The 20230-nt window shown below is 42.3% G+C and overlaps 1 protein-coding gene across 4 annotated transcripts in view; it reads right to left on the bottom strand.

Annotated features, from left to right (window-relative positions):
* Positions 1-6720, bottom strand: part of LOC109405331 (myelin transcription factor 1-like) — a 47531-nt gene extending 40811 nt beyond the window's left edge. The window contains exon 1 of one of the 4 annotated variants that reach the window (XM_062845398.1): positions 5650-6720. The gene's annotated coding sequence lies outside the window, so the exon portion shown is untranslated. The remainder of the gene's footprint in view (positions 1-5649) is intronic. The other 3 variants (XM_062845396.1, XM_062845399.1, XM_062845397.1) reach the window with 3 other exon arrangements.
* Positions 6721-20230: the final 13510 nt, after the last annotated feature.

Genomic DNA, 20230 nt, shown 5'->3' with positions numbered 1-20230 from the left:
ACCAAAGAACTGAATAAATAACAAGGACAATGGTCACTGAAGTGAATTTATTAAGACAAACTAAGAGTACCTTAAGGACAACAAGACGCTAAGATCCAGAGACGAAGCACACAATTAAAATAATATACACTAAACACGAAATCGAATTGGATAATTACCTTTTGGTCAACAAATTAACGCACAGGGAACAGAGTGTCTGTCCCTGTTGAAATTTAGTTCACTAATCAACGAAAATAAAGACAAATTACATTAAATTTACTTCGAACAACACTAATTTACTAAATTACATTATTACGGAACACTACACACCAGGTCCGTGCACAGAAGTGGCGCCAAGGGAGGGGTTTTTCCCAATTTCGGCAAAAGACGGAGCTGTTTACAGAGTTTTGTGGCAACAATGATATGGTGACTGGGGGATCGCTCTTTCCTCATCGACCAGTGCACAAAGTAACATGGTTTTCCCGTGATGGCGTCACGGAAAATCAAATCGACCACATCTGCATCAGCCGAAAATGGAGACGGAGCCTCCTTGATGTGCGGAACAAACGTAGCGCCAACATTGCGTCAGACCATCATCTTCTAATCAGCGAGATCCGACTGCGCATTGTTAGGATCCTTCGACAGGAGGAGTAAATCGGGCGCCGATTCAACACACGTCGACTGGAAGACGCAGCGGTGAAAAGGTCGTTCGTCGAGGAGCTAGAGAACCATGCTGCGGATAATTCGGTAGGAAGAAGCGTAGCAGATCAATGGAGCGCCATTAAGAACACCTTCATCGTCACCGGCGAGAATAGTTTGGGTTAGCTACGCATCCGGAGAAAGCACGGAGAAAACACGAGGAGCTCTAGAGAAAGAAGTGAAACGTTCATGTAAACGTGATAAAAAAAGCGTGTGTCACTAGCCTACGAACACCGGTAACATCCATCTCCTCTACGATGTTTCACGTCACTTTAGATAAATGCTACGATGCCCGTGAAAGACATGTCTGGACAGTTATTGACTGGCCCGGCTGATCAGTTGAAACGCTGCTGGTTCGAGCACTTTGGAAACCTTTTTCAAGTGTCGGCCACGCCATCAACATCTCTGCATGATCCGCCAAGGGTTCAACGCATTAACCGTGTCAACACCACAGCTCCATCAGTGAGCGAGATAGAAACAGCCATCCGTAGCATGAAAACGAACAGGGCCAAGGGGTCGATTGCATATTAGCTGAGAAGCTCAATGCTGACCCCGTAGTATCTGCACAACTGCTGCATCAATTATTCTGCAACATATGGGAAACCGCGACATTAACGGCCGACTGGATGCAAGGCGTCTTAGTAAAGGTAGGTACCCAAAAAGGGTGACCTGATTATATGCGATAATTGCCGGGGCATTATATTACTGCGTATCGTTCTCAAAGTCCTCTGCAAAGTGATCCTTAACCGGATACAGGAGAAGATTGACGCAACTCTCCGACGGCAGCAATCAGGATTCCGTGACGGACGATCCTGTGTGGACCATATTGTCGCGCTCCGTATCATTCTGGAGCAAATCAATGAATTCCAAGAGTCTCTCTACCTGGTGTTCATGGATTACGTAAAAGCTTTCGACTGTTTGAATCACGAAAACATGTGGGAAGCCCTCAGGCGTAAGGGTGTCCCTGAGAAAATCATCGGCCTCATTGAAGCACAATACAGGACATTATCGTGCAGAGTACTGCACAACGGTGTCTAGTTCGATCCCATCCGGGTCGTTGTTGGAGTGAGGTAAGGATGTATACTACCGACGAGATCCTGATAAGTGCTGTTGATCGTGAACCAAATCGTGGTTTGCTGTGGCAGCCCATTACCATGGAGAACCTAACTGACTTCGAGCTGGCTAATGGTGTTGCTCTCCTAGCTCATCGGCGCTCTGATATGTAGAGCAAACTCGATGATCTTGCCAATCGCTCCTCGGCGGCAGGTCTTACCATCAAAGTCAACAAGACCAAATCGTTAGATGTAGACACGGTCAACCCTTCCAGCTTGACAGTAGCTGGGCAATCAGTGGAGAATGTTGAAAGCTTCCAAAATCTTCGTAATGAAATGGCGACCGATGGCGGCACCGAGATCGGCATGGATGCACGGATCAAGAAGGCGAGGACTGCTTTTGCGTGTTTAAGAAATGTATGGTTTAGTCGACGCACAAAAATCCGAATTTTAAACTTGAACGTGAAATCTGTGCGGCTGTACGCCAGTGAAGCTTGGTGTGTATCAGTGGAGAACACTCAACGGTTGCAGGTCTTTATTAATAGATGTCTGCGGTGTATAATTCATGCGTGGTGGCTTGACAATTGGAGCTCCATCGTCAATGTCATCAAAAGCTGATAGTGACAGAAATTCAGGAGCGAAAGTGGGGGTGCGAATCTTCGTAGGGGCGGAAATGAAATCTGCATGCAAGCGTTAGATTGCAGAGGATCATGGTGGCGTAGCCTCAACAACGAAATGAAGCAAGTCGACAGAAGTTTGACCTAGCCACAAGTTAAGGTGATAGCGGGAAATCGCCCAGGATGAAGGACGTTTTGTAAGTGGCAGTTACTCACACCAGTATTTGTTAAGTCTTGCTTTTAGTGTTAAGCGAGACCTTTTTTAAATAAATGATGATCTATGCAATGAAAGAGGCAGCAGCCATGAACTGGTTCCCGTCGTATACTAGTGGCAGAAAACCGTTCATCCATGTGAGACTTTTGCGTTAGCCAATTTGCCACAGTTTCCAGATACATTGATAAGATCGCTTCACAATGCGTTTACTCTTTTTTCCTAGGGAGGGCATTAATAAACCACTAAATTAATTTTTGGTTTGCATTCTTCTTATTCTTTATGGCTCGACGTTCTCACTGGAACTTGGCCTGTCTCTCTTCAATTTAGTGTTCTTTAAGCACTACCACACTTATTAATTAAACGACATTCTTTGCCTGCCATTGCATGAATTTGTATATCGTTAGGCAAGGACAATGATGCACTATGCCCAGGGAGTCGAAAAAATATTCCCGACTAGAATGGGAATCGAACCCGCCGTCTCCGGATTGGTGATCCATAGCCTTAACCACTAGGCTAACTGGAGACCCCAGTTGTCATCCACAGAAAAAAAAAAATGTTTCATTTCAGGAAGCGAGTGAAGACGCCTAATCGTAGGCACAAACGCCGGACATACAGTAAATACTTGTGTTCTATCCCACAAAGTGATATTTACTTTCTTAGCATCGCCACCCCCACTGGTTTCACGCAGTCTGCTTACTTAAAAGCCGAGTGGTTGATATGAGATGTCTTTACTCAATGAAATGGCTTCATTATAAAAACAATAGGCCATATGAATAAAGTTGAGTAAATACTCATTACTAAATCTATGTGAAGCCGTGGAGTAAATCTCTGTGAGTCTTCACAGAGATCTGAGTATAGAGTATTCACTCAGTTTTATTCATATGGGCTAATATCGCTGCACAGTAGATCTGACTTTAATGCTTGTAATACATTTCCGATGTACTACAAACATTAATGATGTGGAGAAAAATAGTCGAAGTAGTCGATTCTATCATTTTCCAGAATTCTTTCAATGAATGGCTGTGTATGTGAAGACTAGACTAGACGAAACTCAGTATTAAAATACCGAATATCAGTAAAATGCTATCGTTTATCTGGCCAACTTTAACGAAGCTAGGTAAAAGGTACTAACTCTGCCGAATTTTTCCGGTTAAAATATCTAACGGTTGAGATTTCGGTGGAATATAACCGAATGTGTAAATGCATTCCGTTTTGTTGAAAATCAGTAAAGCAGCTGTCTTTTGAAGCCGTAGTTCCACCCTCTATCATCATCGCCATCTTGTTTCGAAGAATTTGCAGACAGAGTGCTTGGTTCTTGATTCAGAATTGCCCAGCGTTCAGCCAAGGATGGGAACACTCACTTGCAAAGAGTTACACTCATTTGCTATTTTCTCAGCTCGGAAGCGTGCAATCAAGGTGATGTATGGACGACTTTTGAATTGCGGTTTTATCTAAAACTTTGCCGAATAAAGTAGGGGTCGCACACGCATACCGAAGTCGTGAGGGAGCTGCTAAGGCAACTCTCCACGAGGTGAATGTAAATTACACTCACCTCGTGGAGAGTTGCTTTTACAACTCTGTCACGACTTCGGTATGCGTGTGCGAACCCTACTCTATTCGGCAAAGTTTTAGACAAAACCACAATGCAAAAATCGTCCATACATCGTTTCTTGATTGAAGGCTTCTGAGCTGAGAAAATAGCAAGTGAGTGTAACTCTTTGAAAGTGAGTGTTCCCATCCCTGCGTTCAGCAACTTGATTTTTGCCGAGATGATTGGCTGTGCAAATATCGGCAATTATTTTGTGGACATTCGGCAAATAAAACTGATTGTGTCGAGTTTTATTTCTACACAAGATGTTTATTTTTACATATATGTGTTACTTTTATAATCCGTTGGGTTATCAAGCTTTGTTTAAACATTTTAACGAAATTTTTAACCCGGGGCAAGTTTATCTCGGGACCTACGGCTTCACTATCGTTCCGAATGTAGAACTCACAATTTGTGAGTATATCCGGGAGTGGGATTTAATCCCAGGTCCTAGACGTTGTCTGCTCTCTTTAGCAAATTTTATCGTAAGGAGCTGTCCATAAACCACGTGGTCATGAGGGGGGGGGGGGGGGGTTCGGCCAATGACCATTTTGTATGGAAGAAAAAAAAAATTGTATGTTCTAATGACCACGCGGGGGTGGGGGGGGGGGGGGGGGGTTGAGAAGTGCCAAAAAAATGGCCACGTGGTTTATGGACAGCCCCTAAAGCTAGTATGACACTCTTTGGCCAATGCCAAATATTTGACCACTTTTGACAGTTAAATGTTGACCAAGGTGAACCTGGCAAACAAAAATATTAGTCTCTCTCGAAAAACGAATAGGGACAAACAGAGCCAAACAACCAGCCAAAATTTATCTGTCAAAAGTGGTCAAATATTTGACGTCTGGGCAAAAAGTGCAATAGCACCTAAGTGTTTGTAGAATATGATTTTGTTTTGATTGGAAAATTCAAATTGTGTACATAACAGATGATAATAAAGGAATGGGAGCTGGGATATTATAACATTTGTGAAGTTTGAAGATAAGAAGGATGCTCTTCCCCAGTGAGTCTGTTGCGCCAGGAATAAAAAGAAGCAAAAATATAAATGCTCTTGAAATCCCCACACTACATTCTAATACTCATGAACAGGTCTTATGACAGATGGCCGCAAGACATTTGACTTAAAACAAAATTACTAGAAAGAAATCTCTGTGTTCAAAAAAGTGAGAAATGACCATGTAGGTAATTGGCCTGGTCATCTGTCTGATTGGACCTATTGAAAAAAAAAAAACAAAATGTTCGTTTTCTTTGTCTGAATTTTTGACGTTCAAGAACCTTTCATAAAATGTTACTTAAAAATAGATTTTAATTCCTGGATGAATATTTCAAGTAGGAAAACTAGGTGACTTGTTGTATTCTTAATTGTTTTCGTTTAGCAATCAGAAGGACTAATTACTACGTCAGTCGGGTCTTTCCGAACCTCGGAGTATAAAATTGCATTATGGTACAAAATAGTTTGAAATTTGTTCTGGGTGCAAAAAGTTTCGTGAAACAACATACCTTAATTTCAAACTGTCCTAAACTATCACGTATCCACTATATTCACTTTTTTACACTCTATTGCAGCTTTCCCAAGCTCGTAGTTTCCACACTATTGAATCATATTCTTCACGCAATATCACTCCAAACACCGTACGATAGTTTTCCTTATTGAATTTACAATAGCTCTACTTTTCTCGCGTAACAGGTTCCAGTCAAATATTTTGTTCATTACTTTTTAGTAAACATTTTGCAGCAGTTGTATTTGTCTTCTTTAGACCATTATTTTACAACTGATCAAATTCTCGCGGTCAGGTATCACACGCTCGCTCAATCGATGATTTTCCGCGTGCAAATCGACCTGCAGTCGAAACTTTTCCAGCCAGCCGAAGGTGGAATGCAGCAGCCGCCGTCAACTTGAAAACTTTCCGTTCCCTTAATTGCTGGCCCCAAAACAACTCCCCGCAAGATTATTGCACGTCGTCGTCTTCGCAGACTTCAATACCGCTGTCGATGGCGGGCAGCCAAAAATAATTGTCTTTTTACTTGCCGCTATTATGCCTGGAGCCACTCACTCGCTCTTTCTCTTCTGCCCCGGCAGCAAACTTTTACCCCACTTCACTCGGAAACTGCGGGTGCTATATTTGTCAAACTTTTCCCTCGCGGAACTCGCTCTGTGGGTTGGCGAAAAGTTTTGGCGAGTTTTTGAAAAACTTTTCGGGGTTGTGTGCAGTTTTGCCACCCAAAGTCAAAAGTTTTTCCAACTTCTCGAAGGAAACTTTGCCGCTGAAAACTTTGTTGGTGGAAACTTTTGGCTGGGAACGCCACACTCACTCAACTGCACTGCACAGGTTCACAGGAGGACCGACTCAACGGCGGGACCACGGTGAAAACTCATCTTTACCTTCACTGGGTTTACAACGTACTGACGACGGAATTTCCTCCGAACCGGTGGAACACGGGTATATCGTGCACTCTGGGCGGGTGACTGTGTGCGTGCGCACTCACACTGTCCTACACTGTCGGTCTGCAAAGGGACTTGCAGGTTTCGTCCGGTCCTGTTACAACCGAGCGGCTGTGTTGGTGAATGAATTCCGCTTGCAGGAAAAACCGTGCTGCACCTACTGAATCACAGAGTGCAACCACCTAGCGCCCGTCCATCCTGCCTGCCAGTAGGGAGCAAGCGAGACGGCGCGTGGTTTCGCATTTTCCACGTGGGAGGGTTGGAAGGACGCGTGCGCTTTGCAGCTTTTCCGTATCGTTACGAATTTGGAGGCACCGCCGACGGCGGAATTCATCCAAGGGATCCGCCTCATGACTGAAGTGGTCCACGGTGTGTGAAGGATTGCATCACGTCACAACCGAACGCAACCGTGGATTTTCTTGCGTTATTTTTTTCTCAGTAAAAAACTGTTGTGGAAAACGTGGAGCTGGTGCGGGTCGTAGTGGTGCACTGAAGGGACCTCAGCCACGGCAACATCGCGCAGTCATGACACAGGAAAATTATTTTGTTTATAACAAATTACAAACAGTTTTTCATTCGGTTTCAAGAGCCTTTTCGAAGCACAGTGGACAATCTTGGTGTTCTGTTCCGGCTGGTTGGATGGGAAGTGTAATTAAATCATACTATTTCGCGGAAACTCGATGAAAGGCTCTTGTTCAGATATGTTTGTAGCTGGAATGCTGTAAATTGAGTTTATTTATTCACATTCAACTAGTGCTTAAACGATGAAATGCAATATTTCTAGTAATCAACAATGAACTACGGTATATATAATAAACACATTAACACTCGAAATTCTAAATGTTTAGCTGTCTACAAAAAATGGACAACCAAAGAACATTTGACAGGACTTTGATCATGCAAAAGGATTTGCACCTTTTAGAAGTGTGATCATTTTACGCATCATCCACAGCGAAGCCGAGAAATACGATGTTCTACTACTGCCTTGTCTTTCAAAAGTGTCACAGTTTGCAATTAATTCGATCAATACTGTATGAACAACCTGTGATGTTAAATGTCATGAATTGCACGTTATTTTCAATGGAAGTATTGCTAATATTGCTCCCTGTTTAAAACGTAGTCTATGGAAATCGCTTTCAAACCACCTCACGTCTAAGTATTGCAGTCTTTAGGTCCTTAAAGAGCAACTCAAATTGGCGAATTTTCAGTACAGGAAATGCAATTTTGTCACAAATTTTAATCTCAAATTACACCAAAAATCATTGAAGAATTTAATTTACCGAGTGAAACACTCTCTTAAACATTATTTATCCCTCGAGCAGTCGCATCTTTGGTCATCCTCGGCGGGATCACGCTCAAGCTGTGTATTACAAGCGCGATTTTTTCATGATGTGTGTTAAGTGTAGAATTAGCATTTAAGTTAAAATACTCGTAAATACAAACAAAAAAAAAAAATGATGCGTGTACTCAGTACCAGAAGTTACCAGCAGAAAGTATATCCACAGGTATCGAAGACGGCGTGGTTCAAGGGGTTGGACATGGGTCGAGATTTTATCAAGATAATGTGCCGACTTATGTCCAATCACTACTCTCTGGGCTCGCATTTCTATCGAATAGGGCTCACAGATAGCAATCGTTGTAGCTGTGGTGCAAGCTATCAAGATATCAACCATGTTGTGTGGGAATGCCCCGATTGCCAGATATGGGAATGCCCGGTATTGCCAGATCCGATTTATGTGCATCCCTCAGGGCCCGAGGGAAACCAGAAAAGGAAGACATTAGAGATGTGTTGGGCAAACTTGATCTTGTGTACATGAAGCTTGTGTACGACTTCTTGAAACAAGCCGAAGTCTTTGTTTGATATCCCTGTCTTGTTTTTCCGCTTATCCACCTCGTGTCTTCGATTGATACCCCAGTCTTGTTGTTCCGCTTGTCCACCTCGTGTCCCTTCGAAAATCGTCTGTTTGTATCGTTACAGGTTGTTTGTCTACTCTACGTTTGACCAGCAGCAATAAGCCACATCATGCTGTCATTTGTCAACGCAAAGCTCTCATCACCCTATCCTTTCCTCAAATATTATTGTTACCCTTAACCTCGACCAAACCGCGAGTTTTACGGTTCCCCAAATCTAACATAGTTTATAAGTCAAAAACTTAAAATTGTAAACAAAAATAATTGAAGTCGGCTCCGTTATGCGCATGAGCCTCAAATAAATTATTAGGTAAAAAAAAGAAAGTATGTCCACCATATAGCGATTACAATTTTTAATCGAAATCACATGCAAAATTGATAAAATATACCTTTTAATGTTAGCAATTTTTCCATTTATCTGAAGTTTCACAGGATTTCAAGGGATTTCAGAGTAGCTCATGGTGGCACGGCATACAAAAAGACAAGGCAGGTTATCTACCAAAGTTTTACCCATTCTTGACGTAAACATGTAACGTCATTGTTACATGTAACGTTACATTTGTTCAGACATTTGAACGATTCTCAGGCAACATGCATGTCATATGAGAGTTACGGCAGCGCAAGTTTGGGTTTGAAGTACGTCATAAAAATCTGTCAGTTTTCCGAAATGTATCACTTTTTAAATGTTGCACACCATTCTCGGTAAGGGCCCATATAGCCGAGGCGGTAAACGCACGGGTATTCAGCATGACCATGCTGAGGGTGACGGGTTCAATTCCCGGTCGGTCCAGGATCTTTTCGTAAAGGAAATTTCCTTGACTTCCTTGGGCATAGAGTATCTTCGTGCCTGCCACAGAATTGGCAGAGGAAGCTCTCAGTTAATAACTGTGGAAGTGCTCATAGAACACTAAGCTGAGAAGCAGGCTTTGTCCCAGTGAGGACGTTACGCCAAGAAGAGGAGAGGACACCATTCTCGGTGGCAATTGGCTTCTTTAGCGGTGTTGAGATAATTCCATATTCTGAATCTGCTTGCGAAACTAAGCCGAAATCCAAATTTTCATGAATTTTGGTGCCCGGGAACCTATTTAAAAATCAATTTGAAGTTTGTATGGCAACGATTTGTCGAATCACCCCTCGTCGCATTTTGTACTGGGTGGAGCTGTCAAACAGTTACCCAGCTGTCAAAAGGTGATTTCAAAAAATCTCTTTGATATTGATTTTAGGTATCAAAATAAAGTTCTAAAAATTTGAAAAAATCATAGTGGCTCAGTAAAAGGTGCTCTTTCGTATAAAACCAAAAAAATCGATACATTTTTCTTAATTTAAAAACCCTGTTAGTTGTTGAAATAGTAAAATAACATAAATATGAATTCTATTGTTAAAACTACAAATTAAAACTTACAGCTAGGATTGAGCAGGTTAAAATTCAAACTGTTATACATAACACCGAACACACAGTATGCCTAAGAATGTTAGTAACAATACAGTTAAAAACTAACAACACTCAACACAAAAATACGACGACGATGCTGATGTATAGGTAGTCTTAGCGACCTGAGAATGCAATACGAGAATTTCGAAAATAACAACTTAAGTCAGTAGCCAATCGATCGTTCCACAATAAAGACGTGTAGATTAGAAGTTTTCGTTCCTATAATAAAGTATCGGACTTTGGTTTCAATAAAGCTTGTGAATTTCAACGGAAAGTAAAGCGTAATCAGTGAGGTCGCCGAGGAAGAATTACACAATAGTGTCTAGTGTGGAGAGCAAGGTTAATTTGCGTGATTGGACAGAAGTGGTGGCTGGGAATTTGCACTAAAACCAGAAAAGTGCCTTCTAAACCCGCGAACCGTGGAGGTTGAAGAACAAGCCCAATAGAGTAATTTCGAGTGAACTTCAACGAAGTTTCAGGGGGCTTCAAACGCGTTTCAGAGCGGTTTTAAGGTGTTTTATGGAGATTTCATGCGGCTTCAGAAGGTTTGATAACGGTTTCGGGGGGTTTTAGGAGCTTCATAATTTTTCATGTTTGCTTCTGTGGAATTCATAAGGGTTTCAGCGGCGTTCTAGAGGAAGTTTCTGTGGATAGCAGGGATTCAAGATATTTCAGACTGATTAAGGGATAACGCTGCGCTTGCAGATTCAGATTACCTACCTTATCTTAATACCTTGTTGGCAACAATGTAACTTTACTCCAACGCTGATCGTATAGTAGAGCACCATCTTCGTCGGTCTTGGGCGATGTTCCTCCAGTTTCCCCGAACGTGTAGGGATCGTAAATCTTCTTCAATCGCGTGCAGCCAGCGAGTTCGCGGCCGAACACGAAGTCGCCTACCTCTACCGGGTTCTCTGCTTAATGATGTTTTCGCTATTCTTTCTTCCGACATTTGCACTACGTGTCCAGCCCACTGAAGTCTGACGTATTTTATACGTTTCACAATATTCGCATCTTCCTACACTTGGTACAACTCGTGATTCATGCGTCTGCGCCACACTCCGTTTTCTTGTTTCCCACCGAGAATTGTCCGCAGCACTTTGCGCTCAAAAACTCCAAAAGCTTTTCGGTGTATGTACCTCCTTGAACGTCCACGCTTCGGGACCGTAGAGGGCAACCGGAAGAATCAGCATCTTATACAGAGCGAATTTTGTTTGCGTTTGCAAGTTACGGGACCTAAGTTGTCTACGCAATCTGTAAAAGGCCCTATTCACAGCTGCAATACGCCTTTTCACTTCACGGGAAACGTCATTCTCACTTGGCACAAGTATTCCAAGCTAAACAAATTCTTCAACAACTTCAAACACATCCCCACCAATCACTATCTCAGCACTAACACCACTAGGCCTGCTTCTGGCTCTACCCGCTATCATTTACTTCGTCTTGGTAGAGTTAATCGTCAAGCCTATCCCCGCTGTCTCTCTCTTCAAAGGAGCATAAGCTTCCTCCACTGCCCTACGATCGATGCCGATGAGATCAATATCGTCCGCAAAACCGAGGAGCATGTGATGATAGAGCCATTCCTCTGCACGCCTGACCTCATAATCGCTCCTTCAAGTGCAATGTTGAACAATAAATTTGAAAGAGCATCCCCCTGCTTCAACCCATCCAATTTCACAAACGACATAGACGTCCGCGATCCGAATACTTGATTTTGATCCATCCAGCGTTGCGCGTATCAGCCTAATTTGTTTCGCCGGAAAACCATGTTCCAACATTATCTGCCAAAGCTCATTTCTTTTCACTGAATCGTACGCTGCTTTAAAATCAATGAACAGATGATGAGTCTGCAAGTTATATTCCCGAAATCTATCTAGGATCATCCACAGGGTAAACATTTGATCCGTCGTTGATCGGCCCTCACGAAAACCAGCCTGGTATTCGCCGACGAAGGTCTCCTCAAGAGGTCGCAGTCTGTTGAACGCGACACGCGACAGTATCTTTATTATTCTTAATCACTTAACCTAATTTACAGCTCTATTGTCCACTTGGGCACTACGTGAGCGATTGCAATTGACAGCTGCACTTACACTTTGTACAGCGCCTAAATGTATTCTATTATATTATTCTATATCGAACTTGTTGCCTTCGTGCTTCTTTCACTGTTCTACTCTATTCATGGTAGAATAAAGAGCACGAGGATGTGGATGGGTGGCTGTTGTTCCTTTTCCAGTCCGATTGGGGGTCCATTATGAGTTGCAGTTCGCCGATGTCCAGGTATCCGGGTGCGTTTGAGCTGTAGGCTCAGAAGAGGGTCAGTGTCAGCCGCTCTCGGGGGGGAAAGCAACTGACGAAAAATTGCAAGTGCCGAGGCTGGTCGACAGTATCTTATACGCCGAATTTAAAAGGGCAATCCCTCTGTAATTGGCACACTCCAATCTGTGCCATTTCTTGTAGATTGGTCATATGAGGCCATCCAACCAACTGCTTGGCACTTCTTCATCCTCCCAAATCTGTATATTAATCTGGTAGATTGATTGATGTAGCCGCTCGCTTCCGTGCTTAAGAAATTCGACCGGGATCTCGTCTTCCCCAGCAGCCTTGCTGTTTTTAAGCTTCTTAAGGGCCTTTTTAACATCATCCAGTGATGGTGGTTCCACTGCTTGACTGTCATCCATTATGTTAATCCTGTTCCTGGGTGCTCCTTCGCTGCTACACTTCAACAAATCTTCGAAGTGCTCCTTCCACCTGGCTGCCACCATTGTTTTGTCTGTCAGCAAATTTCCTTCCCGGTCATTGCACATGGTGGGCACTGGCGCAGTCTTGTGCCGCGCGCCATTGCCAGTTGCATAAAACCTCCGCATATCGTTCCTGTCCTTCCTGCGCTTCAGCAATAACACACGTGTTGCCGTTTTTTCCTGCAGTGGATTCGTTTCTCTTCTGCTCTTGCAACCCTATGCCGCTCTCTATTCTGCAGGGTACCGGCCACTAGCATTCGACTTCTGGCGGCATTATTTTCGTTCGTCACTCGTTGGTAGTCCTCGTCAAACCAACCATTACGTTGGCGTCGCTGAGCGGTACCAATCACCTCTTGCGCTGTTGTTGTCACTGCTTCGTGGATAACTCTCCATAAGCTGTTGACATCTCCAGATCCGTTGGTCTCTCATATCCTCTCGTCTAGCTTCTGATGGTACTGTGCAGCAACCCGTTCGGCTGACAAGCGATGGATATTGAAACGCATCGTCCTGTTGTTTCTTGAACTCGAGACGCTGGACAATCGCGCCCGAATTTTAGCGGCTACAAGATAATGATCCGAGTCGATGTTCGGGCCTCTGTAGGACCTCACATCTATGACGTCCGAGAAATGTCGCCCGTCGACCAGCACGTGGTCTATCTGGGAAAGTGTCACCACTCGGGTGTCGCCAGGTGTGTTTTCGGATATTCTTACGTGCGAAGTAGGTACTGCTGATTGCCATCCCTCTAGCAGCAGCGAATGTCACAAGGCGCAGACCGTTATCGTTGGTAACAGAATGAAGGCTTTCCGTTCCAATGACAGGCCAAACTCTGCCAATCTGCGCATTTGCATCTCCGATGACTATTTTGACATCTTGTTTTGTGCACTCTCCGTAGGCCTTATCAAGGCTCTCATAGAACTCATCCTTCATGTCATCGGGTTTGTCGTTCGTTGGCGCATAGATGCTGATCAGGCTGTAGTTGAAGAACTTGCCCTTCATCCTCAACACACAGATTTGGTCGCTTATCGGCTTCCACCGAATAACTCGCTTCATCTGCTTCCCGATCACTATAAAGCCAACTCCGCGTTCTGCCTTATCGCCGCCGCTGTAGTAGATGTGGTACTTGAATGAAATGTTGGCGATGGGATCCACCGCTTGGAATTCGCGTTCTCCAATTTTGGGCCAGCGTATCTCCTGGATAGCGGCCACATTAACGTCAACATTCTGCAGTTCACGAGCCAGGAGCCCTACACATGCGGGTTCATTCAAAGTTCTCACGTTCCAAGATCCGACTTCCCCATCGTTGTCCTTTATTCGTTGCCGGGTCTGTTGCCGTTGAATCAATCCGTTTACTCTACTATTGCTTTTCTGGGCGTTTGAAGGTTTTCAGCAGGCTACCTTACCGGGGCCACGCTGCCTACATTGCGTTGAAGGGGCTGCCTTCTTAGGTATAGCTGACGCAATACAGCATTTCATACTCAGCCGCTGGATGCCAGAACAGACGCTGTTTGAGCCGCACCTCCTTGGCGAACAGACGCTCGGGAACGTACCTCCTCAATCTAGCTGAAGTCAGAAGGACAACAGTGCCCAGGCTTCACTACCAGCTAAGCACACAACTCTTAGCTGGCGGTCTTTGTCATCGTTCGACCCGTGGAAGCATGAGGTAGGAACTTGTGAGGACCAGAGCTATGTTGGACGCTCTCCTTATCGACTCACCATTTTGCAGCCCTATAACTATTGAACCAAAAGAGATAACGATCATCTCCGCGCACGAAACGACGCGTTTTCGAATGCTCCATAAGTGATTCTTGGGCGACATTGATGAGACCCTGAAACTGAGAAAGATGCAGCCAAAAAACCTTTTTTTCTTGAACCACCCTAAGCTAATTCAGAAAAATATCTCTAGATCGGCCATTTCCGAAGCTTCATCAAAACTGTGTTCAACTTTGCAGAAGAATGTACATAGATATTCTTGCAAATAAAAAAGTTTGGCTTTCAATTTTTTTGAAAGTATGGACCATCTTAATTTTCATGAATATTGGAAACAGGGCCTTACTATTAGGAACAACTTTGTAGAAGACTATATCTGTCTAAAAAATCATTTGAAGGCGCTGAATGCATCTTTCCTCGTAAATCTGGGTCCTGGACCACTGTGTATCGTCCTTAATGCGAACATCGGAAGGCTTCGATAGGCGGGACATGGCCTCAGTATGCCGGATTACAACCCGATAAAAATGGTTTTCTAGAGCAATCTGTCCGGTACAAGCTGACGCAGTGCACACCGAGCAAGTTGGAACTATCAAGTGCGTGACTGGAGACGCACAGTCCAGGATTGAGTTCAATGAAGATGACTCTTGTGCGCAGTAGAGGACACCCAGTCCTCAGTCTGATCGGTAAGGTACCCGAGCAGGGAATGAGAACTAATTGAAAACAAATTGAGTTATTTAGATATCACGAATTTTAACAAAGTAAGTTTTAATTTTGTATGACAAGTGTTAACATATTCATTCATTTATTTATTATTACATCAAATTCAAGATAAAACTAAATCAACAATATTTCTCCATAATACACGGTTCGTGGCTGCCGCTCTCCATCCTCGGTCGCGCCCGATGCTCGCCAAGTCACGCTCCGCCTGGTCCACCCATCGTGCTCTCTGCGCTCCACACCTTCTTGTGCCAACCGGATCAGTTGCAAACATCAACTTTGCAGGGTTGTTGTCCGGCATTCCTGCAACATGCCCTGCCCACCGTATACTTCCGGCTTTGGCCACCTTCTAGATGCTCGGTTCGCCGTAAAGTGCAGCGAGCTAGTGGTTCATCCTTCTCCGCCACACACCGTTCTCCTGCACACCGCCGAAGATCGTCCTTAGCACGCGTCGCTCGAAAACTCCGAGTGCTTGCAGGTCCTCCTCGAGCATGGTCCATGTCTCGTGCCCGTAGAGGATCACCGGTCTTATTAGCGTTTTGTACATGGCGCATTTGGTGCGTGGGTGAATCTTTTTCGACCGCTGTTTCTTCTGGAGCCCGACTTCCACTGATGATGCGCCTCCGAATTTCACGGCTCACGTTGTTGTCAGCCGTCAGTAAGGATCCGAGGTAGACGAATTCCTCCACCTGCAACTGATCCGGTAGGCACAAGAAGGCGTGGAGCGCAGAGAGCACGATGGGCGGACCAGGTGGAGCGTGACTTGGCGAGCATCGGGCGTGATCGAGGATGGAGAGCGGCAGCCACAAACCGAGTATTGTGGCGTACTATTGTTGATTATGTCTTGTCTTAATGATGTTGAACAAATAAATGTATGTTATATAACTAAGTAAAAATTTAAATGAGATTTTATTTTAAATTCAGAAGAATCTCATTATTGAAAACTTGTTTCGCTTGATACGATATCATCAGAATATGGCCCCTATTAATGGCGTAGTATTATCGATTGTAACATTAACATTTCATAAACAGTCATTTATAACTTGGAGCCTACACGAAGAAAAATTGTATGGAAATCGGATATGATATCCTCATAGATATGCAGGATAGCTATACCATGATTCAACTAACAGGACGCAATCAGTGAAGTACTTGAAAGTAGTGAGCTGGATTTTTGTATGGTGAGATGACCAAATCTCCATTTCTGCAATGAAACCCGAGCAGAGGAGAATATCAAATTAATAACTTCGAAATAACATAATCTGTTTTTATATCTTGGTTTGTTATCATTATCTTATCAAGGCATTACTTCTCCATAACATCTTTTGTTGGGCAATCTTATTTTGTTATGAGCACGGTATCGGTTTGCATTCATTAAAAACATTGAAACAATATGTTTTGTTGTAAAACAAATTTAGTTATTATTGAACTATAGAGTGTGCATAAATATTCAATCATCAATGCCACATCGGTAACAAGTTTTTAAATCAAAATCACATCAGATTTACGTTGTTTTCATCATTCCATGATGGGGAGCTTATGCATAATCTCTAATCTGTTCCCCTTCCTCTTCTCTCTGGCCTTACAACCTAACTGGTAGCATACCTGCTTCTCAGCTGAATGTTTTAGTACAGACAAACAGACGTTTCCCTCTACCCGCTTCCCATCGTTTCTCTTTTCAACGGACTATTTAAATATTCTGTAGTTCGCAAATCTCTCGCTCATGGCGCTCGCATTGTTTTTGCTCCTGTTTGACGTTTGCTCACTACCGCCATTTACTCAGTGGGTTTGCGACACACAGCGTAAATAGCATTGGGTGATTATACTTTTGTGACGATGATTTTAATCGCACTTTGTTCCAAGTGATACGTCTGTTTGTCTGTGGTTTTAGTGTTACAGATAGTAGAGTCTACATTGATAAGCGGAGACGAGCGACCTGTATCCAAAAGAACATGATATCACAATTCCAACAACGCACGCCAACGAGCCATTTTACAAGATGTTTTCGATCAGTGGTAAAATTCCAGAAGGAACTTATTGGAGGGCTTCTTAAAAAATTCCATTAACTTCTGGGGAAATACAAAAAATTGGGTCGATTATGGGGAGAGAGGGGTGGGGGGGGGGGGGGGGGGGGGGGTTGCACTCTATCTTTTTCATGGCATTTACCATACTTAATATTAAACAAAGGTACATTATTATATTTCAGGTAAATTAAAGAAATTTTGTTTAATTTAATCATCATTATTGTAATCAAAACTAATTTTGTTATTAAATTATTACCAATAACTTCGAAAGTTCAAAATTTGTTATTGAAAAATTTTATATTCATTATTATTAAGTTGTTATTGAAACCAACCTAAGATGATATCAAATTCGTCTTCCAGGACCATTTTTTTGTCATGATTTTTTTTTATTTTGCCGCTCATGACAGACAAGTTTATAGCATAATATATTATGCTAATAACATGAAAATAATTTATTCCATTGTTCAGTTATTTTGCCAAAATAACGCATTTTTATTATGAAGTTGTTATTTCCTTCTACTCGGGAATGGTGCAAACAGTGTGGGTTATATGATTTCTTGACTTATTTGATGCTATTTGAGAAAAAGTTTGGATAACTGTGTTGCTGAAGTTGCAAGAAATAAATAATACAACATCACAGTTACCCAAACTTTTGCTCATACAGCAAAAAATTAGTCAAGAAATCATGTAACCCACACTGATTGCACCATTCCATTGCAGAAATGGAGATTTGATCATCTCACCGCACAAAAATCCAGCTCACTACTTTCAATCTAGTACTTCACTGATTGCGTCCTACTGATGGACATTGAAGTGACAAAGAAAAGTAAATTTGGAGTCAAAGGACAACTGCACGTAATAATGAACCCTTCTTTCGCGGGAAAATTTTACAAAGGTAAAATGTGTGACCTTCAACAGTAGAATGACCGTGAATTATTTCGGTTGGCCATATCCAACTTCATTTGTCTTTAATTTATATTTTTTCCAAATAAACATTATGCCAAACGACTGTAATGCCTAACGATTATTATGCCAAATGACATCAAATGTGAAAAAAAAATATAGTACTGTGGAACTCTCGTTATTTCCTTACGATAGTGCGAATAGTTCAAATTTCAAAATATTTGGCAATATGTTTAGATTGAAACTGTTTTAAAAAACTTATAGGGGAACTTTTGTATTCTGGGCAGCTTTGTTCTTTTCGTCATGGAAGGCTTTTTGAAGCCTGTTGAATTCAACGTTGATCTCAAATCTTTCCCAACCAAGCTGAGCTATACGACCAAGTTTCAGGCAATTTGGCCGATGAAAAACCCCTCATAACGAAGAGAACAACCCTGCCAATAATAATCAGTCACCCTAAAAGACTTATTAAACTTCAAGCCAATTAAAATCATGACCATTACCCAGAATCAGCTAATTAAAAATTTTGTGTCAACATGTAAGTACAATACTCAGATTTAACAAGCATTTTGTGAATATAATTAATGTTAATAAAGCATATTATACCTAGGGTATTGTACCATTTGGGCAGGTGTACCTATTTTGGGCACTTGTCGCTAAAACTAAGTCAATTTCAAACCGATTGATTTGAAATTTTGTATTTTGTTAGATACTGTACGTGCCTAACTTTATACTAAATTTCAAATCAATCGGTTTGAAATTCACTTAGTTATAGCGGTAAGTGCCCAAAATAGGTACACCTGCCCAAATGGTGCAAGACCCTATTTCGGATTTTTGAAATCAAATTTTGTTATCATTAAGTTTTTGAAATGATAACAAAATGATATCTCAATTTGATATTAAATACAAACAATTCGGAACGAAAACTTGTTTTGATTTAATTTTCTTTTCAATAACAAAATGAGTTATCAATTTGTTATAGGTTTGTTCTCACTCCCTGCTCGGGTATGGATACTAGTGTGTGGTGGAGATAGACGAAGCTCACTGCACTCTACGGCGAACTCATCATCCAGAAGGGGGCCAAAGCCGGAAGGGTACGGTGGGTAAACTAGTTTGCAAGAATGTAGGGCAACCTACATACGCGCCAACTTGTGACCTAGGTGGGGGGGGGTGGTTAAGGCCTCTCAAAATCAATAAAATTCGGAAAATACAGATGCAGTTTATCTTATTTAGGGTATGTGTGCCATCAGTAATCTCATGCTCCCATTTTCATCCTATTCGAAAACAAGCGATTACGGCACCGATTGACTCCGTTCTTTTTGTTTTCATGGGTGCTCACTTCTTACAAAAAATACAAAAGTAAGAAACGAAACAAACAGCGCTTCAATCCTTTGTTTTTCGTGGGATGAAAATGGGAGCCACATGCTTAATAAGGGAACCAATACCCTAGGCATATTCACGTGAAAACTAGTAAATTGACCTGAAAAAAGTTGAACATTGTTCAATTTTGGAGAGCTTCGCCCCCCAACTACGTCACAAGTTGGCGCCTATGGCAACCTATTCTGAAATGCTAGAATTGACAATATATTAGGCTGTAAAAAAAGAAGGCCACGGTGTGTCTGGTAGAACAAATTTATTACAAAAAAAATGGGCATCGCTAATTTTTACGCTACGTGAAAGTTGACGCTACCAGCTTTCATTCAAGCCCAATATCGAAATATTCCATCGGGGGAACTTTTTCATACAAAAATTGGGTATGTTTGTTAAGTAGAAATAGGGATTAATCGGATTAATTTGGAACCGTGCATTTTGTATGGGGAAAAACAGTATTCTGAAAAAGTTGTTCGGGATCCCTCGGTGGATTTTTTGGAGGGACACCTCCACGCTTAACTCATTAATCTAGTTTTCTCAAACTTGAGTTAAACCTAGTTGAAGGCTTTAGTGTGTGAAGAAATTGGACTTAAGAGTTGCAGCCAAGGACACTAAAATATATTTTTTTTATTCGATTGGGGTAGTGCACCCAGAAATCGCCCAGTTTATGCGGGAATTTGTCTTCCGCAGCTTAAAAATCATACTTCTAGGACAAGTCAACTACATTTTTTCGGTAAATATGTAAAAACGCATGTGTTCTTGCTATTACGGGACAAAAATTTAAAAATAATGTAATGAAATCTTTAATAAATGGTTTAATTTCTGAAGAGATGATCAA

This window comes from Aedes albopictus, chromosome 1 (assembly GCF_035046485.1).
Source record: "Aedes albopictus strain Foshan chromosome 1, AalbF5, whole genome shotgun sequence".
NCBI lineage: Eukaryota > Metazoa > Arthropoda > Insecta > Diptera > Culicidae > Aedes > Aedes albopictus.
This window is presented reverse-complemented; position numbering and strand designations above follow the sequence as displayed.